This window comes from Salmo salar, chromosome 01 (genome assembly GCF_965601325.2).
Source record: "Salmo salar chromosome 01, fSalSal1, whole genome shotgun sequence".
Lineage (NCBI taxonomy): Eukaryota > Metazoa > Chordata > Actinopteri > Salmoniformes > Salmonidae > Salmo > Salmo salar.
This window is the reverse complement of record NC_138291.1, coordinates 160473105-160497760: the sequence shown is the minus strand read 5'-3', so window position 1 is coordinate 160497760 and position 24656 is coordinate 160473105.

The following is a 24656-nucleotide window of genomic DNA, read 5'->3' as shown; positions in this document are numbered from 1 at the left end:
AGAATTTATGAAAATGGGAAAATTACCATATCTAAGTGGTCGCTCTTCAGAAAATGTTTAAAAAAATGTAATTCTTCCTGGAGGTGTATACATGTATGAACAGATTTTAATAAGATTTCATGTTGATAAAATGCTATCAGTTCCACTTTAAATGCAACAATGTTTCACACACAAGTTATTTTCAAAGAGATGACTAACAATAGCAAGCATGCAGCAATAAAAAACACACTTCCACTCACCAGATGATGATAATTTGAAACGTAACTTCTTGTTGAAAGTTATTATTGGAAAGGGAGAAGATAACAAAACATCCTATTTGATAACACCTGCTGCAGCCGCTGCAAACTAGCCGACAACAAAAGCTAGCTATCTAGGCCATGGGAAAACTATTGCTCGCTATTGCGTAGCAACCTGTTGGCCTTAAAGAAGGCAGAAGTTTCCATACATTTTTGTAAAAACGGTCCCACCCATTAAGTCAAAATGTGATTGGTTGATTCCACTGTCAGTCCAAAATGTTTCCCTAATACATTTGAATAGCAGATACCTTTATCTAGCTTCTGACAGCATTGCCAATGGATGACGGCAAAAAATTATCCTGATTGGAACTTTTTTCTCTTCTCTGAAGGCGCAGGATGCCCATTGTTCCCCACTGTGTTTGGGTTAATAATAATTTGTGGTGGCTCTATTTTCCCTCAGAATGCATTTTTTTCACTATTTTGAATGTCTAAAGAATCCATATGTTGTTCTGAAATATCAAATCAAATCAAATCGCATTTTATTTGTCACATACACATGGTTAGCAGATGTTAATGCGAGTGTAGCGAAATGCTTGTGCTTCTAGTTCCGACCATGCAGTAATATCTAACAAGTAATCTAACCTAACAATTTCACAACTGCCTTATACACACAAGTGTAAAGGAATGAATAAGAATATGTACATAACAATATGTTAATGAGCGATGGCCGAACGGCGTAGGCAAGATGCAGTAGATGGTATAGAGTACAGTATATACATATGAGATGAGTAATGTAGGGTATGTAAACATTATATAAAGTGGCATTGTTTAAAGTGGCTAGTGATACATTTATTACATCAATTGTTCATTATTAAAGTGGCTAGAGATGAGTCAGCATGTTGACTGCAGCCACTCAATGTTAATGAAGGCTGTTTAACAGTTTGATGGCCTTGAGATAGAAGCTGTTTTTCAGTCTCTCGGTCCCCGCTTTGATGCACCTGTACTGACCTCGCCTTCTGGATGATAGCGGGGTGAACAGGCAATGGCTTGGGTGGTTGTTGTCCTTGATGATCTTTTTGGCCTTCCTGTGACATCGGGTGGTGTAGGTGTCCTGGAGGGCAGGTAGTTTGCCCCCGGTGATGCGTTATGCAGACCTCACTACCCTCTGGAGAGCCTTACGGTTCTGGGCAGTGCAGTTGCCGTACCAGGCGGTGATACAGCCCAACAGGATGCTCTCAATTGTGCATCTGTAAAAGTTTGTGAGTGTTTTTGGGGACAAGCCACATTTCTTCAGCCTCCTGAGGTTGAAGAGGCGCTGCTGCGCCTTCTTCACCACGCTGTTGGTGTGGGTGGACCATTTCAGTTTGTCCATGATGTGTACGCCGAGGAACTTAAAACTTGCCACCTTCTCCACTACTGTCCCGTCGATGTGGATAGGGGGCTGCTCCCTCTGCTGTTTCCTGAAGTCCACGATCATCTCCTTTGTTTTGTTGACATTGAGTGTGAGGTTATTTTCCTGACACCACATTCCGAGGGGCCTCACCTCCTCCCTGTTGGCCGTCTTGTCGTTGTTGGTAATCAAGCCTACCACTGTAGTGTCGTCTGCAAACTTGATGATTGAGTTGGAGGCGTGCATGGCCACGCAGTCATGGGTGAACAGGGAGTACAGGAGAGGGCTGAGAACGCACCCTTGTGGGGCCCAAGTGTTGAGGATCAGTGGGGTGGAGATGTTGTTACCTACTCTCCCCACCTGGGGCGTCCCGTCAGAAAGTCCAGGACCCAGTTGCACAGGGCGGGGTCGAGACCCAGTGTCTCGAGCTTAATGACGAGTTTGGAGGGTACTATGGTGTTAAATGCTGAGCTGTAGTCGATGAACAGCATTCTTATAGGTATTCCTCTTGTCCAGATGGGTTAGGGCAGTGTGCAGTGTGATTGCGATTGCGTCGTCTGTGGACCTATTGGGGCGGTAAGCAAATTGGAGTGGGTCTAGGGTGTCAGGTATGGTGGAGGTGATATGGTCCTTGACTAGTCTCTCAAAGCACTTCATGATGACGGAAGTGAGTGCTACGGGGCGATAGTCATTTAGCTCAGTTACCTTTGCTTTCTTGGGAACAGGAACAATGGTGGCCCTCTTGAAGCATGTGGGAACAGCAGACTGGGATAAGGATTGATTGAATATGTCCGTAAACACACCAGCCAGCTGGTGAACACAGTGTCGTGCAAATTACCATCAGAGACACCTGAAGTCAATCTTAAATTAATCATTCTTTATTATGAGCAAGCTGGAGAGGTTCCAACAATCTTAATGCACCATTGTACACGTCGGTCGGGAGCTCTGCCGGGGCAGTCCAGTTAGTTCTCTTATATACTGCTTACACAGACAAGTTATATTTGCATGATTGACATTATTCATTATTTATCATTAACATTTGGTTCCTCTCTCCAAGCTGAGACCTTGAAACTAAGATATACCCTTTCGGGTCTCAAAGCAATGCTCTGGGCTCAAAGCAATGCTCTGGGCGTACTGCCAAATTGCTTACACTGATAGTGAGGATTCCTCCGAGGCATGCTCAATCAGTCATGAACGCAGTGGAGATTGTTATTAGAAAAGCACAAACACAACTTTTCCTTCATATTCCCTTCTCTTATCACTCTGTGATAATTATTGTTATATTTTGAAGTAAGCATTAGATTATAGCTTCTATCAAAAGGAGGTTCTATACTTCTATTAAAGTAAGCGAAATCAACACATAAAACCAGACACTTCATCCTTTCAAACTCTTCACTCTCGGTTTTACAGTCTAAAATACACACAAGGAATCTGTAGACTCATTGTTTCCATGGCTCTTACCTGTAAAAACATTGCAATACAATGTTTTAACTTAAGACCAGCCACTTCATATGGTTTCACATACGCTTCATTACACAATTTCATTTATGGATTCTGGCAATGACATTTCAGCTGGAGCTTTTGTCGCGAGTGGCATGTCAATGACAGATCGGTATCTCAATGCATTTTTTGCAAAAATTACTATACATTTTGCAGTGTGCAACCCTCCACAATCAACCTGATACCCTAAATGAACACTTTTGGACAAGCCTAAATCAATTACGGACACGGTTGACCACCCCCTCCCTATCGACACTCATTCTTCTGGCGCTTTTTATTTTCTTCTTTGGATAGTGTTTCAGTTCGTCCTCCCAATGGCACATGTTCAAAGTGGATGGCCCTTGATAATGTCCCGATTTCAATATCTGGGGAATAATCTGATTTTCCCAAGCAGACAAATCTCTGTCAAACTATTCACTGTATGACAAATGATTACTTCTACCAATATTCTTAATACAAATGTCTAAGACAAATGTCAAAGAGAATAACAACACACAGTTAAAAACTTTTTGCAAATTGGCTTACACTCCCCTATCATCTTGGCGATCTCACCGCAGAGTTACAGGTCAGGGAGTTAGCCTCTCTGGGCTAGGCGGGACGAATTCGTCCCACCTACGCAACAGCCAGTTGAATCCCGTGGCGCGATTTTCAAATACCTTAGAAATGCTATTACTTCAATTTCTCAAACATATGACTATTTTACACCATTTTAAAGACAAGACTCTCGTTAATCTAACCACACTGTCCGATTTCAAAAAGGCTTTACAACGAAAGCAAAACATTAGATTATGTCAGCAGAGTACCCAGCCAGAAATAATCAGACACCCATTTTTCAAGCTAGCATATAATGTCACATAAACCCAGAAGACAGCTAAATGCAGCACTAACCTTTGATGATCTTCATCAGATGACAATCCTAGGACATTATGTTATACAATACATGCATGTTTTGTTCAATCAAGTTCATATTTATATCAAAAAACAGCTTTTTACATTAGCATGTGACGTTCAGAACTAGCATACCCCCCGCAAACTTCCGGGGAATTTACTAACAATTTACTAAATTACTCACGATAAACGTTCACAAAAAACATAACAATTATTTTAAGAATTATAGATACAGAACTCCTCTGTGCAATCGAGGTGTCCGATTTTAAAATAGCTTTTCGGTGAAAGCACATTTTGCAATATTCTCAGTAGATAGCCCAGCCATCACGGCTAGCCATTTAGACACCGACCAAGTTTAGCCCTGACCAAAGTCAGATTTACTATTACAAAAGTTTGATTACCTTTGTTGTCTTCATCAGAATGCACTCCCAGGACTGCTACTTCAATAACAAATGTTGGTTTGGTCCAAAATAATCCATCGTTATATCCAAATAGCGGCGTTTTGTTCGTGCGTTCCAGACACAATCCGAAATGGTAAATCAGGGTTACGAGCATGGCGCAATTCGTGACAAAAAAATTCTAAATATTCCATTACCGTACTTCGAAGCATGTCAACCGCTGTTTAAAATCCATTTTTATGCCATTTTTCTCGTAAAAAAGCGATAATATTCCGACCGGGAATCTCCGTTTAGGTAAACAGAGGAAAGAAAACAAAGCTTTCGGTCGACGCGGGTCTCACAGTACTGTAACCAGCCACTACCCAAACGCGCTACTTTTTTTCAGCCAGAGCCTGCAAAGCCACGATTCAGCTTTTTGCCGCCTTCTGAGAGCCTATGGCAGCCGTAGGAAGTGTCACGTAACAGCAGAGATCCTTTGTAATGGATAGAGATGGCAAAGAAGGCCAAGAAATGGTCAGACAGGGTACTTCCTGTACAGAATCTTCTCAGGTTTTGACCTGCCATTTAAGTTCTGTTATATTCACAGACACCATTCAAACAGTTTTATAAACTTTGGAGTGTTTTCTATCCAAAGCCAATAATTATATGCATATTCTAGTTACTGGGCAGGAGTAGTAACCAGATTAAATTGGGTACGTTTTTTATCCAGCCGTGTCAATACTGCCCCCTAGCTATAATCCTTAGGGAGAAATCACAACCATCCAGCAGACCAAATCTTTTGAAACGTGTATTGAAGCAAGAAAAAAAGAAAAAACAACAACACAAAAACAAAACAAATACAAAACAAATACAAAACAAACAAAACAACAACAGCAATACACTTCTTCATGTAGAAAACCTTATCCTTTACCCATTCAAGCTCTCTGTCTGTAAGGTTACCTGCTTTGGTCCACATGGCATAGTCTCAGCACTGTCTGGTAACGATCCACAAACCCAACAATCTGATACATTCTGCAGTACAGAGATATTACTAGCTACAGTGCATTCAGAAAGTATTCAGACCCCTTGACTTTTTCCACATTTTGTTACATTATGGCCTTATTCTAAAATGGATATAAAAATGTTTTTCCTCATCAATCTACACACAATACCCCAGAATGACAAAGCAAAAACAGTTTTTTAGAATTTTTTGCAAATGTATTACAAATAAAAACTGGAAAAATATCACATTTACATAAGTATTCAGACCCTTTATACAGTACTTTGTTGAATCACCTTTGGCAGCGATTACAGCCTTGAGTCTTCTTGAGTATGACGCTACAAGCTTGGCACACCTGCTTTTGGGGAGTTTCTCCCATTCATCTCTGCAGATCCTCTTAAGCTCTGTCAGGTTGGATGGGGAGCATCACTGCACAGCTATTTTCAGGTCTCTCCATAGATGTTCGATCGGGTTTAAGTCCGGGCTCTGGCTGGGCCACTCAAGAACATTCAGAGACTTGTCCCGAAGCCACCCCTCTGTGCTTGGCTGTGTGCATAGGGTCGTTTTCATGTTGGAAGATGAACCTTCGCCCTATTCTGAGGTCCTGAGCGATCTGGAGCAGGTTTTCATCAAGGATCTCTCTGTACTTTGCTCCGTTCATCTTTCCCTCGAACCTGACTGGTTTCCCAGTCCCTGCCACTGAAAAACATCCCCACAGCATGATGCTGACACCACCATGCTTCACCGTAGGGATGGTGCCAGGTTTCTTCCAGACGTGACGCTTGGCATTCAGGCCAAAGAGTTCAATCTAGGTTATATCAGACCATGGTCTGAAAGTCTTTAGGTGCCTTTTGGCAAACTCCAAGCGAGTTGTCATGTGCCTTTTACTGAGGAGTGGCTTCCGTCTAGCCGCTCTACCATAAAGGCCTGATTGGTGGAGTGCTGCAGAGATGGTTGTCCTCACTAGAAAGTCAGAACAGAGGTCAGAGGTCAGTCAACCCCATTAGGTGGGTGTTTATTTACCTTTTCTTTCCCTGTACTTTAGACTCATATAAAGATATTTCAAACATTTGAAATATTTTGTGTACCACGTTTACATTGGGTTTTTCGGTACATTTCTTATCAAGAGAATTTACATGTGTGCAACCAAAACTCGGACAATGTCATTTGTTTGCCCTTTAAGGTGCTTTCTAACCTATGAAAAATCCACTAAAACCAAAATAAAAAGACCCCACACAATAAATCAAACACAGTATTAACACCACTAACACTTATTCATAACAGGTGGGTTGTGTGTGGGTGCTGGAGTGTGTGGTAAAACGTAGGGTAAAAACAAACAAAATGGCCAGGACTTACTTAATTTGGGAGCTACCTTAACAGCCGGATCTGGGTACCTTCACACTGTATACTACACAGTCTCAATAACTGCTCTCCTAAGGCACCTTCCTCAAAAAGCCTTTCAAAGCTAGAGATATAGAATCATTGGTAAACTTAGTAGTTGAAGAAAAAATAAACACGCACGCCGTTTTCACTATGCTACATCTTAGTCAGTCCTAAAACTTAATCTTAATCTTAATCTTAATTGAGTTTACTGCATCTTGGGCAGGAAGTCTTGATAAAACCATGCATATACAGAATCATACTTCAGATCATAGTGTCCCGTTAAGCGGAATAGGCACCTTCTAAAGTAAAAAATCCCATAGCCCCTTTCTTGTAATCTTATCATTTTGACCTGTTGCTTTGACATATGTTCTGTACTGACTGTCCCTGTGACATCAACTAGTCAAAAAAGGTCCTTCAAAAATGTGGTTCTGGCTTATCAGTTCAATATTCGGTACTGAAAACATTTACATGAACACAGTTCCACATAATGGAAACAGATTATTGTTTTAGATGACATTACCTTCTTACTTAAATCATTGATGTTACCCAAACTATATCATTTAGTAATAATAATTGGAAATTGTCAAAAACGTTGCTTATTCAATTATTCATACCTCTGTCCCAAATGTCCCACTATGTCCCTTATAGCCTGTTTGAGTTCAGTGAGTACCACTTATTTTCACTGGCGGCTTATCTATTTGTACACAGGAAGTTTATCTCTAACCCAAACACCAGATGGCAGCCTCTAATATAGAGTGCTAATTCTTCAAATTAGCACTCTAGTAATGCAATATCTTACTATCTGAAAGCCACAAATATTATCTTTCACTTTGTTACTTTCACTAGTCTTCATATCTGTTTCCTTCTACAAGGATTCTCCCTTCTTCCCAATAGGAAGACCCTCTCAATCACTACTGCTAATACACATGGATCACTCTCAAACAATGTTCTGCTTTTAACCCTATTGTAAGGTTTAAAAACAAAAAAAACATTATAACTTTCTCCTTATTGGAAGGGATTGTTTTCATTTTAGTCTACCCTAACAATGTTACTCTATATACAGTTTAAGTAGGACGTTTACATACACCTTAGCCAAATATATTTAAACTCAGTTTTTCACAATTCCTGACATTTAATCCCAGTAAAAATTCAATGTCTTAGGTCAGTTAGGATCACCACTTTATTTTAAGAATGTGAAATGTCAGAATAATAATAGAGAGAATTATTTATTTTAGCTTTTATTTCTTTCATCACATTCCCAGTGGGTCAGAAGTTTACATACACTCAATTAGTATTTGCTAGCATTGCTTTTAAATTGTTTAACTTGGGTAAAATGTTTTGGGAAGCCTTCCACAAGCTTCCCACAATAGGTTTGGTGAATTTTGGCCCATTCCTCCTGACAGAGCTGTTGTAACTGAGTCAGGTTTGTAGGCCTCCTTGCTTGCACACGCTTTTTCAGTTCTGTGCACACATATTCTATAGGATTGAGGTCAGGGCTTTGTGATGGCCACTCCAATACCTTGACTTTGTTGTCCTTAAGTCATTTTGCCACAACTTTGGAAGTATGCTTGGGTCATTGTCTATTTGGAAGACCCATTTGCGACCAAGCTTTAACTTCCTGACTGATGTCTTGAGATGTTGCTTCAATATATCCACATAATTTTTCCTCCTGCAGCAAAGCACCCCCACAACATGATGCTGCCACCCCCGTGCTTCACGATTGGGATAGTGTTCTTTGGCTTGGAAGCCTCCCCCTTTTTCCTCCAAACATAACGATGGTCATTATGGCCAACCAGTTCTATTTTTGTTTCATCAGATCAGAGGACATTTCTCCAAAAAGTACCACCTTTGTCCCCATGTGCAGTTGCAAACCGTAGTCTGTCTTTTTTTATGGTGGTTTTGGAGCAGTGGCTTCTTCCTTGCTGAGCAGCGTTTCAGGTTATGTCGATGTAGGACTCGTTTTACTGTGGATATAGATACTTTTGTACCTGTTTCCTCCAGAATCTTCACAAGGTCTTTTGCTGTTGTTCTGGGATTGATTTACACTTTTCGCACCAAAGTACATTACTCTCTAGGATACAGAATGCGTCTCCTTCCTGAGCGGTATGACAGCTGCGTGGTCCCATGGTGTTTATACTTGCATACTGTTGTTTGTACAGATGAACAAGGTACCTTCAGGCGTTTGGAAATTGCTCACAAGGATGAACCAGACTAGTGGAGGTCTATAATTTTTTTCTGACGTCTTGGCTTGTTTCTTTTGATTTCTCATAATGTCAAGTAAAGAGACACTGAGTTTGAAGGTAGGCCTTGAAATACATCCACAGGTACACCTCCAATTGACTCAAATGATGTCAATTAGCCTATCAGAAGCTTCTAAAGCCATGACATCATTTTCATACACTTAGTGTACGTAAACTTCTGACCCACTGGAATTGTGATAAAGTGAATTATAAGTGAAATAATCTGCCTGTAAACAATTGTTGGAAAAATTACTTGTGTCATGCACAAAGTAGATGTTCTAACCGACTTACCAAAACAATAGTTTGTTAACAAGAAATTTGTGGAGTGGTTGAAAAACGAGTTTTAATGACTCCAACCTAAGTGTATGTAAAGCTTACCGCTTCACACATTATTTTGAGACGAATATGTAAAATATATTAGCCAATTCAGAAGGGAAAATATAAACGCTCTGGGATTAGGATGTATTATAAATGGGCTGGCACTGTCTATCAGTCCACTGTAGATGGAGTGCTCTGTCCATAATAAGTCTGGCACCAGTGACAGGATAGACTGGGCCTTAAGTTTAGTTAACAACTCTATACATGTTCAACATTCATTGGTTCTATTTAAGAGGGCATGGGTTTTGTATTACCAGGGTCGAGGAAATCTCATAAGCGTTTATAGTTTTATTGGTTAGGGTTAAGTCATGTCCTGTACATTTATCAAAAGTGGATATGCGCCAGTCTTTGTCTGAGACTTTATTTCCCAGACCCTTTAGGCAGTCATACAATGCTTTAACTGTATCTTTGTCAAATGATCCATAAAGGGACTACCTGAACTTCTCAGAAAAGGTTTTATACCACTTACGTACGTCTACATGTGCAAGTTGTATATTATTATTATTATTCCATTGTTACTTTATGAAATCTCTAGTAACCCATTATACGCTTCTTCACAAATTCCTCTTTACACTAGTGTTCTATTCATACAGGGATTTAAATATTTACACTAGCGTTCTATTTAATAGTATATTTGGGAATAGTACTCTCTTCTTTCATATCTTCACATACAGAATCCATATATAACATTTTAAATCAACTTAGGTATTTACATCCACACCACCAGCAACGATCACAGCGCAGCCAGCCCGAGAGGTACACATCATGTTCTCGAGGAAATCTCAGTGTCCAGGGGCATCAATAAACAGCCCTTACCCATCTCAGCTGTTACCCTCTCAAACTTTTCAATGGCTTCTCCTGTCAGTGCTGACTACCTGTAGTTCGATGGGCAGTGGTGGACAGAAGCCCTAGATAACGTTATAGATCGAAAACCTTAGCTCACACAGAACTGGTTGGAATTCATTTAGACACGCACTTCTTTTACACCGGAGCTAGTCCCCTGACAGCTCTCATTCACTCAGTACTTAATAGTAATAATATCTCTTATTATCTAAAATTCATACCTCTTATTATCAAAATTTCAATCAGCTTAATATCCAAATTTCAATCCTTTCATTATCAAAATTTCAATCAGCTTGATATGTCCTTTCCACACTCACACAACTCTCACATCCACATTCACTTAGTACTATTCCCAAACACACTCAGTAATCTCCCTTATTACTCCATGTGCATCTTCAACGATTCTCTTGTCGTTATGTCCTATGCACTATATGTATCTTCCTGTACATATAAAATACACCTCATGCTCAATAACACCTGGTGCTATTATCAGTGGCTGCAGACCACGTAGACTCTTCAAATAAATGCCTACAGACAGCTGTCAGCAGGGCTTTCCCATGGTACCGTTACATTGCCACACTCTAGTCTTCTCTGTAAGATTAGCTCTAGCCTTCTTGTTCTCTGGGACCAAAAGGCTCCATAACAGCTTCTAACCCCAAGCCATAACACTGCTTAACAACTAATCAAATGGCCACCCAAACTATTTACATTGACCCCATCCCCTTTGTTTTTACACTGCTGCTACTCGCTGTTTATTATCTATGCATAGTCACTTTACAAATGACCTCGACTAACCTGTACCCCCGCACATTGACTCGATACCGGTACCCCCTGTATATTGCCTCGCTGTTGTTATGTCAATTTCTTGTGTTATTATTTGACCGATATTTTTTTCTTTTTACTTTAGTTTATTTTGTAAATATTTTATTAACTATATTTCTTGAACTGCATTGTTGGTTAAGGGCTTGTAAGTAAGCATTTCATGGTAAGGTCTACACCTGTTGTATTTGGCACATAACATTTGATTTGATTTGAGGAATTTTCTGCCGTTCTATAGTATCTACAGTATCTATAGTCTCACATTTATATATTCTCTCAATGTCAATAGTCTTAGTAGTAGTCATAGATGCTATAGTCTTGCCACATACACGTAGAATAACATATTGTGCTATTACTTGACTTAAGACTAGTGGTACCTTTTTATGTTTCATTTCATTGGTTTTATTAAAACATTTTATTTTTATACAAATTCATGTAAATACACTTACTGAAATTCAGTTGCCGTGTCCCTCAATAGTTTGTGGATGATGTGTCTCTTTCTGGACAGTAAGGGTCTGGTCTCGTCATCTTTTGGTCAGAAAATAATTTCCCTCACGCTTCATAAAATGTGTCACCCGGGAAATCCCGTTAGTTCTCTTATATGCTGCTTACACAGACAAGTTATATTTGCATGATTTACATTATTCATTATTCATCATTAATTCATCATGAATTCATCATTAACGTTTGGTTCATGCATGTGACTGACCAATTCCTCACAAGGCTTCCCCTTTCCATGCTGAGACCTTGAAACTGAGATACCCCTTTTCGGTTCTCAAAGCAATGTTCTGGGCCTACTGCCAAACTGCTTATTCCTGCTTGGCACGATCAATCAGTCACTTGCATGAACTCAGTCAAATTGGTTATTAGAAAATCACAAATATAAAATGGTCCTTCACAACAGAAAGACTGGACATTTTGAACTGTTATGGTGGTGATTTGACAAAATTACAGTCTCTGTCTTGACTTGGTCTCGACCCCTTGTCCCCCTCCCAGTCTCGGTCTTGACTCGGTCCCCCCCCCCCCTCCGTTCTTGGTCTAGACTTAGACTCAATTTGCTCCGGTCTTGGTCTTGAATCGGTCTCACTTTAGGTTGTCTCGAACTCAGCACTGCTAGCCAGCCTGCCCATAGAGTTAGCATTGTGGATTTTGTAGTCAACTTGAGCTGCAACAGATTTCCACAACAATTTTCCATGTTGCTACCAACCTTATTATAACACCAAAATGAAACATTTGTTCACAAAAAAATATTGTTCTCACAATTTAGAGTTATTTAACACTGTAAATTAAAGGAATGAGTGGTTTTGGGTTGATTTCTCTTTTAACTATTTAATTAACTATTTAGCAGTCTTATGGCTTGGGGGTAGAATCTGTTCAGAGTCCTGCTGCTTCCAGACTTGGGGCATCGGTAACACTTGTCGTGCTGTAGCAGAGATAACGGTCTATGATTTGGGTGGCTGGATTCTTAGGGTCTTCCTCTGACACCGTCTGTTATAGAGGTCCTGGATAGCAGGGAGCTCAGCCCCAGTGATGTACTGGGCTGTACACACTACCTTCTGTAGCGCCTTGCAGTCGGATGCCAACAGTTGCCATACCAAGCGGTGATGCAGCCAGTCAAGATGCTCTCAATGGTGCAGGAGGAACAGTTGTCAATACATACCACTGTTCCCAGCGCTAGGTTTTGGTTGATAGGAAGATGGATAAATATAACAATCAATGGATGCTTATATCACCCATTGATTACATGTTGCCATTTGAATGTGCAGTACACTAGAGATGGTGGTTGGTTTCCTCTAAACCTTGACATCTGGGCCTGTTAATGGTTTGCATCCGAAGCTTCTAGGTAAAAGCAGCTTTGAAGGTTGAGGAGGATAAAGTTATTTTTAGGACTAGCAGGGTTTTACAGGCTAATTACAAGTCAGGAACAATTCTGTGAGAGTAAAGTAGAGAGGTTTATGCTTGTGGTGGGCTGAGGTAGGCGGCCTGCTTCACTGGTTCTCATATTAACCCTTACCATTAAACTCATTACCATTAAACAGATTGTGAGTGACTATGTCTTTGTTTGTTCCCTCAAACCTTTCAAATACAATGACTAAGTCAAGGTGTAGCCACTTTATGTTTTTTCTCTCTAGTCTAGAATACACACCAGCCATGAACGAATCTTTAGAATTTCGTTAATCTTCCTTTTTCTCCCATTGTAAGTTTCAGCCTCATACAGTATGTCTTAGTCCAGCCCTGTTCAAACATACACAGTTTAGAACATTTGGAGGAGCACTCTGAGATTCCTTAGCGATGAAACCCTCTGTTAGCTAATTGGCGCACTGGGGTCTTACTGTAAGCGAGAGAGACCAAAGGGGAGAGAGAGCTGGGGAGAGAGAGAGAAAGGATAGGAGAGAGTGTGTGAGTGAGAGCTAGGGAGAGAGAATGAAAGAGAGAGAGAGCTGGCATGGAGAAGGAGCAAAGGCAGATTGAAAATGAATTAGTGAGCAGAGGAGCTTACAGCCTGGAAGCTGCATAGACTACTTCCTGAACTCCCATGGCACTTTCCTTCTTCTTCTCCTCCTTTCCTCCCCCTCTCCTTCTCCATGTCTCCCTAGCTGAGGGAGAGCCCAGGACGACTGGTCTGTTTATACTGGACTAGTCTCTGGGTAGAGTCTCTGTCTGTCTGTCACTGTCTGACTCTCTCTGTCTGTTTGAGAAGCATAGACAAATGAAAAGACAAAGAAGGCGACAAAAATCTACACTTTGTCCTGTTTCTGCAAAGCTAGAACTTATGGCCTAAACTCATCAAAGGCGAGCGTGCGAGGTGTGTGTGATTTATGTTTTGAATTATAATGACCCAGCCAGGAGGGCAGGTTGTCTGCTTTAACGCCTCGGTCAATTAGAACCTTTCTCTATTTTTGCATTTTATTACTGGTGCTGTAGTCACACAAAGCAATATAAATGTTGTTGTTACTCACTTTTTTCAAGCTCATTTGAATTGGATGAGGTAACAAAGCGTTGAGGCTGTACCATACATGCTAAATTAGACCAATTCATCCACTTATGGAAACACAATATCGCTATAAGCATAGATGATTAGAGACATGGACTATCCTTCCACCATATGGTCACCGCTCTGCCTGTCCCGTCCTTTCCACCCACCTCACTCTGACCAATTCCATTAACCCCAAGAGCCATTGTTCAAACAACCCACCATAACTAACAGCTTACGGCCAGCCTTCCTCTTTTTGAGAGACAGTAGGCATGTTGTTTCATCTCCACCTCCCTACTGTTTCCCTCCCTCTGAGAGAGTTCTTCTATGAGTTCTGTGCTTCAGAGGTCTAACCACTGTATTGTTAATGGGATCAATTCACTTGGCATCAATGTTACACATCAATGTATGAATCACCTCAGGCCTCATAGGTCCAGTCATGTTGGTTAGAAGTGCTTGCCAGTCATGCTGTACCAGTCAGTGGAAAGGGAAAGAACAGAGAGTGCTTTTTTGTAGAGGAGTTGGAAGGTATCTTTGGTTGGGTTCTCCAGTTCTTTAGAAATGACATATCCATAATCTGTTCCCCTCACCTGTCATCAGTGTCAAAATGGCTTCCTGGCTCTCATCAGTGGAGAGGGATTCTTTCTTACCATTTGATCAGTGATATGGAATCAGAATCAAATCCAACTTCATTTCAAATGCATTTAGGTTAACACCTCAATACACTTTACAGTATCTCTCTCTTGTGCACTCTTTCTCTCTCTCTTGCTCTCTTTCTCTCTAGATAACGGTGGTCAGACTCTGTCGGGGGGTTCTAACTGGCCTCTGAGAGGCAGGAAGTGGTCACTGTGGGAGGGCGGGGTTAGGGCCATCGGCTTTGTGACCAGCCTGCTGTTAAAACAACCTGCCAGGTCATACACATCTCTGACACTGTTGGGCCTGGCAGAGGGGTCGACCAATGGGACAAAGCCGCTGGATGGCTTGTAACGTGTGGAATGCTATCAAGTATGTATGTCATCATTGCTGAGTTGTTTATGTGTCTGTCCTACTCTGCTCTGGACAGACACTCCAGGAGTTTCTCACGTCTCAGATCAGGGAAAATATTTCTTTGTGTTTGACAGCCTCCCCCTCCTTTCTCCTTTCCCCCTCCTCCTCTCCCCTTCCTCATCCTCTCCTTCCTCTCCTCCTCTCCTCCTTCCTTCCTCCCCCCTGAGCGATCTGTCTCTGGTCTTTCAATAAGCTCTTTGTTACCAGGACGATAAGACCTCAAAGAAGGAAATTCGGGGGGGACGATTCCAGGAAATGGGTCTTGTGACTACCAGAGCCCCCCCCCCCAGACCCCCCCTGCTGTGAGACACAGTGGAGCCCTCTCATTCTCGTCTAAACCACTTAATATTTGGTGGAGCAAACCACTTCCCATTCAGAGGGGTGTGGGGGCCCCTGGTCAGAGGTCAGCGTGTCTGACTGTGTGTTGAACAAAGGGCTGTTCGGTGGAGTGAGAGATCATATTCTCTTCTTCTCCACCAAGTTACTCAACAAGGGGGATGCCTTGGCTTAATGCCACATGTACATCATCTTTATATCTGATGGGCCAACTTTATCAAATGGTCAACTGAGGAAATTTGCCTTCGCAAGAGAGTGTGAGTTAACCAGAAACATCCTAATATGACTGTAACGTATGTGTATGTATGACATCATTGGAGTTGAACCCTTTTCTGGTGTTTCCGTGGAGATTTATTGGCTCAGATCATTGGTTCTTTGAGGTTCTACAGGAAACCAGCCAACTTTCAAACCCCTGATTGTTATTAATAGGCTTTTATTGTTTTCAGAACAGAGATCTGTTGAAAGGCAACCGGTTCAAAGCCAGCACTGCTTACCTTGGCCCAGGGTGTCCTAGCCAGCCAGCCAGGCAAGGCCTCATGTAATTGGTACATGATTGGTTTATACCAGTCTTGAGTCTAGAAATTACAGCACTGAGGTGCCTGGGAGGGAGCAGCCATACTGACATAACATAAGCTAGTTGACTTTGTGGAGTTTGGGCTTCCTCACTGACTGACCCTAAAATAAATGATGGAGTTTATGACAGAGAAGAAAGCCTTTACGCTGCAACCCTTCAGACTGTGACTCATTCAGAGAAGTCATGTCAGCAGAGGTAGTAGATGTGAAGTAGCTAGTGAGCGCTAGTAGCCATCATGATACAGTTGATCAAAACTTGTGGTGAAATAAACATGAGATCTGGTTGGTCCTTCATCAGGGATTCAAACCTATCCACGTTGTTACTCCCTGACAAAGGCCATGCTGGAGAAACGTGTCAATTTTAAAATATTTGTTCCATTGAACATGCCATTAAAAAATGATGGCATTTTAATTATACCAAGAGTGCTTTGGTCCTCTTCGTTTCTCTCCACGTTGATGTTGAATCTTTCCTTCTCATTCTCCCAGGAGCTTTCGAGTGAGTGGAGCGAGCCAGCTTCATGTGGGCCTCAACACTGGAAAACTTCTTGAAGGAGTAAACTTGTCATACCATATGAACTCCTGTGTCCCATACATTCATGTCTTAATGTATTCATTCATCAAGTTGGAATCCTTGTTAACTGTAACCATAGTGACCAGCACCATTCTTCCGGGGTTGTCTCTAGCAGGAGACCCCACTCTGCTTTCTTCATCACATTCTAGGGATTTATTTCTTGTCTTTTATTCCACTTCTCTTTCAATCCCCCTCTCCCTTCTCATTCTCTATCTGACAAGGGATTTTGTCTCCCTTTTTTACTCTCTCATACCTCTGTCAATCTCCCACCCCCTTTCTCTCTCTCCTCACTTCTTCTACTCCACCTGTCCTCTCTCTTTCTCTATCTGACAAAATAGAAGAGTTTCTTCCTCTTTCTCCCACTTTTTCCTCTGTCCAAACTCCTTTTCCCAGTCTTTCTTTATCTGGTAAGACTCAGTCCTGCATCTTTCTTTCAATCCTTCTCTCTCTCCCTCACTTCTTTCAATCCCTCTCTCCCCTTTGTCTCTCTATCTGACAGAGGTATTCCGTCTTTAAGTGGGGCAGAGAGAGTGAGAGGGTTCTCTAAACATCTAGGCAGAGAGAGAGAGAGAGAGACTCTGGACGCCGTCCAATCCCCTCGATTCCCCCGCCTCCTTCTCGACCGCTCTCCCCCACTTGCCTTACGCCCTCTTTCTCCCCCTGCTCTCCTCTTTCCCCTCTCATCTCTCATTCTCACCCTTCCTCTCTCCCCCTACCTTCTTCTCTCTCTCCCCCTACCTCCTTCTATCTCACCCCTACCTCACTTCTCTCTTCCCTCTTACTCTCTCCATCTCTCTCCCTCACCCCCTCTCCGCCTCCCACTTTCTTCCCTCCTTCTCTCTCTTCTCCCTCTCCCCCTGCTCTCCTTCTCTCTTTCCCTCTTCCTCCTCCCTCCTATCCACTCCCCCTTTCCTCCCTCTTTCCCCCTGTCCCAGTACTGGTCCCGCTGTGCAGTTGGATCCAGATGTAGAGGCCCTGGCCGTCAGCTGCAGTTGTCGTCTGTCGTTCCTGCAGAGAAAGGGAAAATAAGAATGAAACAGTGTGTGAGGGGAGAACAGAGTGTGAGAGGAGAACACAGAGTGGGGGGGAAGATGGCTGAGGCACCTGGCTTTGAGGAGAGGAGGAGGAGAGAACAGAAAAGTCTAGAACAAGCTTCTCTGTTCTCAGTGTTTTAGATGTTCTCTTATACATGCTTCAGGCCAATCATACATATTCATCTCTTCTTTTATACAACCCCAACCCCAAGCCCATTACCTATGACCCTTTCTCACCAACCTTCACTTCTAACATGGTGATAGACTATGATAGGCTAGGTGCAGTTTCCACGATATTGCTTAAACCCATCCGATCCTTTAGGGTATAGAATAGCGGTTGATTTGGGACATTACGGGCCTCTGTCTGCCTGTGAAGCACTAGCAGTCTGGCACCAAAGCATAAAACTCACCCCAAACCCTTTCACATTCACTTAACTTCTGGCTGGATCCAATCAAATCTGCAATATAGCACACTTAAGAATCTGGGTGGGGGATTCAGCAGTTGTATAACCAAATGCATGTGATAACAATTAGCTTATGAGAAAAACCCACACATAAGCGGATCAATAGAGTCTAATGTTGCAACGCTAGTCATGTGGTCTGGAATGGGAAGTGTTTTAATGTCTCTGTCATGCTACAGCAGAGAGAGAGAGTCACGAAACAAGACATTAGTCTATGTGCTGCATGTATGTCAAAGAGCCGGAGAACAAGGGCCTGTGTTAGTTACACAATGAATGTGGGAAGGGTTGTTTTCGACAGCTTAAACCCGACCTGTAATTACTTTCAATCTAAGTCTAATTAGTAGCACATTGCTGGGGTCAACCTCTGCCTGAACCCTGGGATGCCCTCAAGGCTACTACACCATCCCTGAAGCAGCTAAAGATCTGACTACCAGCCTAATGGGTATTTTTCCTCAGGAAGACATCTTCCTATAGAGGTGAAGAAGTACTGGCCTGAGCTACTTTGACCCTCCCTGAAGTGAGACGTCTGCTTCTGGTTAAAGCAGCAACAGAGCTAGCTATGGGCCTAATGTGGATTTGCCTCAGTGGGTGAAGTAGGCCTACCGCTGATGTTGTGAATCTGATAAGTCAGAGGGCTGTAAAAAAACTTTAGATGTTAACTTGAGTAGCAGTAAATCAGTTATCTGTGTCATAACAATACTCTCTGGTCTGAATCCTTTTAACAGGCAAACATTACAACATGTCTTTTGTCATTTTAATTAAAACAAGTTGTCCTTTTGGTTTAAGTGAGCAAAGCTGGCAGTCAGACTTCCTGTCGCTCCACTCTGCTCTACCCAGTAGCTGACCTTGGCATCGAAGGGTGAATTCTTACTAGTCCGACCCCAGAAATTGTGCAAGTCCAGAGAAATCCTACACCTTGAATTCCACATTTTAACCAACGTTCAAATGCAAAACCCTTCTCCATTCCTGCTGCTTCATCATTTGGCCTGCGGGAAGAAAGAGCTCTTTCTCATTGCTCTGTTTATTTTCACACCTCTCTCTGTATTGGCTGCCTAGCCCTCGTCTGTGATTCTCAGGTATGCTGCAGGGCTCAGTGTCTGGCACTCTTTACTTCACTTTAGTCTCTCTACAGAGAACGTTTTGTGTCCAGCAGTCAACCAATACTACATTTATCAGCAATTTCCACTTTCTCTATTTTATTTGGTCAATTTTGATTGGCCTCCATTATCATATATCTCCTATTTCGCTTCTAATGTTGTTTCTTTCTCCCTCCTCCCTCCTCTCCCCTTCCTCCTCTCTCCTCCCTCCTCCCAGTTCCAGGCAGGTGTTTCCCGGAGTGGTTTGTGTCTGATGCTCCAGCCCCTGTTCCTGGTCTAACTCAAGCTTGACTATGTCAATCCACGCTGCCTTCTGCACCATGCAGTGAAAGCTGCTGGCTTGCTACCCAGATAACTTAAGTTTCTCTGTCTCTGTCAGTTCTTACACATCCTAACTGCTGTGTCTGTTTAGTCTGTAGAGAAAGTAAAGTGTGACTCCTGACTGGGTTTTTATTACTTTGGATCTGCAGCATGAAGCGCTATAGCATGAGGGTAGTATATTTACAAATTGTATGCGCACAGCCACGTGCACACACACACACACACACGCACACACACATGTCCCTGCTACATTTCATATATCTTTCATATATCTTTCATATATCTCTGCCGTCCGCCCTCCAGGCTGTGACCGATGGTTCCCCCATCCTGGCTTGGAGAACAGTTCTGGAACCAACCGTTTTAAGGCTGGTTCTGGTAATCCTCTGAAGCTAGTGATGCTGTTTGAGGTGGAGGCAGACCCAGAGGAGAGGGATGAGGTGTCTGACCAACACGTAGTGGGCAACCTTGTCTGTATGCTATGTCTTGCTTGTCCTATGTTACTCTGCGTGTGCTCACTGTTCAATGATTGTCTATATTGTAATTGTTTTTAATAACCTGCCCAGGGACTGCGGTTGAAAATTAGCCGGCTGGCTAAAACTGGCACTTTTACTGAAACGTTGATTAATGTCCCTGTAAAAATAAAATAAACTCAAACTCAAACCTCAGCAGACTGGGCCACTACCTGCAGCCTTTTTTCCAGGTATTTCATGGGCAGCACAAACAGATAATTATATAATATTGTAGATTCTATGTGATATTATTCTATGCCAATTGAAAAAAGGCTTCTACTATTCCATTATGCATGCATTAAAAAACATGGAAAGGGGCGAATAAATGGTTTGTAACACATCGTTAGTTTACTTAATGACTGTGACATCATCATTGTTTATTATGCCTCAACCACTGTGTTAGGTAAGTTGAGTTAGAGCCGTTGTGTAAACAGAGCTGGCTATACCTGTTGCTGATTTGTCAGAACCTCCTCCTTCTGCATCAGGTAAAACTTCATTTATTCTACATTCTGAAGCTCCAGTCCCCTCCTGAGTGTGTGTCAAACTGGGATGTTAACAGAAAGAGTAGCCCATAGGATCAGCTTCATGACTCAAATGGATTGTACCAGAAACAGCAGGGTTGTGGGTTTGGTTTCCACTTATCTCTGAATGTTTGACTTCGGCTACTTCTTGAATATGTGTTACCTGTAAGCAGGTTTGAATACAGTAAATATACTGTATAGTAGAGTTAGTTTCCTAACTTTACTTACCATGTTATAACACCTACGTGATTAAGGTCACTTACTCCTGCCGTAGTTGTCTTAAGAGTTTCTGAATAGGTGCTAAATGGGTTAGGAGTATTTTAGTGGTCAGAGGTTAGAAACATGAGGAATGTCCCAGGCCCTGCTGCTCTCCCTGTTATCATGGCCAGAGACATAACACCCACACCCAAATCACACACACTGTCTGTCTTATTATCAGAGAGAGGCCGTATACAGTATGTGTCTGCATGCATGTGTGCATGTGATTTTTGGATTAACTTAAAGTTCTAACTCTATATGCTTCTAGGTGTGTTAAGAGATTGGTCTCATGATCTTTTGGTTCAGCGAGCCAGTGATATGTGAACATTTGAATCCCTAAACATAATATCATACTAATGTAGTACACTTGTTAGTGCAGAATAACAAATAGAAGTAAAAACATTACCCCAGTGACCATCTCCATCTCTAAGAAACAAATTTCCTCTCTATAATGCTTAAAATGACTTCTGCTTTCTGACCCCCCCTCCGGCAAGCAGCATGCTGGGTAATCACAGGAAACGCCCCCTGCGGAGGGCCGACGGCCTGGTCACTAATGTGGGTCACATGAACTTTAACCCTTGGCCTGTCATTTGAGATGGCTGACAGCAGGACAAAAACAAACGCCGACGTCAGTTACTTTTAGAAAGAACAAAATATTAGTTACATGCTAAGGATTTTAATCATGTCAATACATCCTTTGTCAAAGAGTTATTAGAAGAAAGACATTCTCAAATATATATTATGTGTGTCAGAGGGGAGAGAGGTACCTTTGTGTGGCCCAAAAATGATTTAGGCCAAGATCAGATCAAGCGTTAACCAAAGATAGCCGACAACCGCATAGCTTGGTGGTGTAAACAGCTGTCACATTCTGACCAGTAAAGGGGTTATTTGTTATTGTAGTTTGGTCAGGACGTGGCAGGGGGGTATTTGTTTTATGTGGTTCGGGGTGTGTGTTTATGTAAAGGGGTGTTTGGTTAGTGTTTTCCGGGGTTTTTGGGCTATGTTCTATGTTAGTATATTTCTATGTTCTAGTCTTTTTAGTTCTATGTTTAGTTTATTGATTTGGCCTTCTATTGGAGGCAGCTGTTCCTCGTTGCCTCTGATTGAAGGTCCTATATAGAGGGGTGTGTTTTGTTTGGGTTTTGTGGGAAGTTGTGATTGCATAGCTGTGTTTAGCCTGTAATCCTGTTCGTTCATAAGTTTTCCTTGTTTTGTTTTGTTTTCTTAAGTGTTCTAAATAAATATATAATGAGCACTCAACCCGCTGCGCTTTGGTCCACTTACTACGACGACCGTTACAACAGCTCTCTATCCACCGGATGTGTACCAAACTCACTAAAAGTGTCAGTAATAAAGCCTCTCTTGAAAAAGCCAAACCTTGACCCAGAAAATATAAAAAACTATCGGCCTATATCGAATCTCCCATTCCTCTCAAAAATGTTTGAAAAAGCTGTTGCACAGCCACTCACTGCCTTCCTGAAGACAAACAATGTATACGAAACGCTTCAGTCTGGTTCTAGACCCCATCATAGCACTGAGACTGCACTTGTGAAGGTGGTAAATGACCTTTTAATGGCGTCAGACCGAGGCTCTGCATCTGTCCTTGTGCTCCTAGACCTTAGTGCTGCTTTTGATACCATTGATCACCACATTCTTTTGGAGAGATTGGAAACCCAAACTGGTCTACACGGACAAGTTCTGGCCTGGTTTAGATCTTATCTGTCGGAAAGATATCAGTTTGTCTCTGTGGATGGTTTGTCCTCTGACAAATCAACTGTAAATGTTGGTGTTCCTCAAGGTTCCGTTTTAGGACCACTATTGTTTTCACTATATATTTTACCTCTTGGTGATGTCATTCGGAAACATAATGTTAACTTTCACTGCTATGCGGATGACACACAGCTGTACATTTCAATGAAACATGGTGAAGCCCCAAAATTGCCCTCCCTGGAAGCCTGTGTTTCAGACATAAGGAAGTGGATGGCTGCAAATGTTGTACTTTTAAACTCGGACAAAACAGAGATGCTTGTTCTAAGTCCGAAGAAACAAAGAGATCTTCTGTTGAATCTGACAATTAATCTTGATGGTTGTACAGTCGTCTCAAATAAAACTGTGAAGGACCTCGGCGTTACTCTGGACCCTGAACATATCAAGACTGTTTCAAAGACAGCTTTTTTCACTCTACATAACATTGCAAAAATCTGAAACTTTCTGTCCAAAAATTATGCAGAAAAGTTAATCCATGCTTTTGTCAGTTGTAGGTCAGACTACTGCAATGCTCTACTTCCCGGCTACCCGGATAAAGCACTAAATAAACTTCAGTTACTGCTAAACACAGCTGCTAGAATCTTAACTAGAACCAAATAATTGTATCATATTACTCCAGTGCTAGCCTCTCTACACTGGCTTCCTGTTGAGGCAAGGGATGATTTCAAGGTTTTACTGCTAACCTACAAAGCTTTACATGGGCTTGCTCCTACCTATCTTTCCGATTTGGTTCTGCCGTACATACCTACACGTACGCTACGGTCACAAGACGCAGGCCTCCTTACTGTCCCTAGAATTTCTAAGCAAACAGCTGGAGGCAGGGCTTTCTCCTATAGAGCTCCATTTTTATGGAATGGTCTGCCTACCCATGTGAGAGACGCAGACTCAGTCTCAACCTTTAAGTCTTTATTGAAGACTCATCTCTTCAGTAGGTCCTATGATTGAGTGTAGTCTGGCCCAGGAGTGTGAAGGTGAACGGAAAGGCACAGGAGCAACGAACCGCCCTTGCTGTCTCTGCCTGGCCGGTTCCCCTCTCTCCACTGGGATTCTCTGCCTCTAAACCTATTACAGGGGCTGAGTCACTGGCTTACTGGTGCTCTTCCATGCCGTCCCTAGGAGGGGTGCGTCACTTGAGTGGGTTGAGTCACTGACGTGATCTCCCTGTCCGGGTTGGCACCCCCCCTTGGGTTGTACCATGGCGGAGATCTTTGTGGGCTATACTCGGCCTTGTCTCAGGATGGTAAGTTGGTGGTTGAAGGTATCCCTCTAGTGGTGTGGGGGCTGTGCTTTAGCAAAGTGGGTGGGGTTATACCCTGCCTGTTTGGCCCTGTCCGGGGGTATCATCAGATGGGGCCACTGTGTCTCCCGACCCCTCCTGTCTCAGCCTCCAGGATTTATGCTGTAGTAGTTTATGTGTTGGGGGGCTAGGGTCAGTCTGTTATATCTGCAGTATTTCTTCTGTCTTATCCAGTGTCCTGTGTGAATTTAAGTATGCTCTCTCTAATTCTCTCTCTCTTTCTCTCTTTTTCTCTCTCTCTCTTTCTTTCTTTCTTTCTTTCTTTCTTTCTTTCTTTCTTTCTTTCTTTCTTTCTTTCTCTCTTTCTCTCTTTCTCTCTTTCTCTCTTTCTTTATTTCTTTCTTTCTCTCTCTCTCGGAGGACCTGAGCCCTAGGACCATGCCTCAGGACTACCTGGCTGTGCTGCTGCTCCAGTTTAAACTCTTCTGCCTGCGGTTATGGAACCCTGACCTGTTAACTGGACGTGCTACTTGTCCCAGACCTGCTGTTTTCAACTCTCTAGAGACAGCAGGAGCGGTAGAGATACTCTGAATGATCGGCTATGAAAAGCCAACTGACATTTACTCCTGAGGTGCTGACCTGTTGCACCCTCGACAACCACTGTGATTATTATTATTTGACCCTGCTGGTCATCTATGAACATTTGAACATCTTGGCCATGTTCTGTTATAATCTCCACCCAGCACAGCCAGAAGAGGACTGGCCACCACTCATAGCCTGGTTCCTCTCTAGGTTTCTTCCTAGGTTCTGGCCTTTCTAGGGAGTTTTTCCTAGCCACCGTGCTTCTACACATGCATTGCTTGCTGTTTGGGGTTTTAGGCTGGGTTTCTGTACAG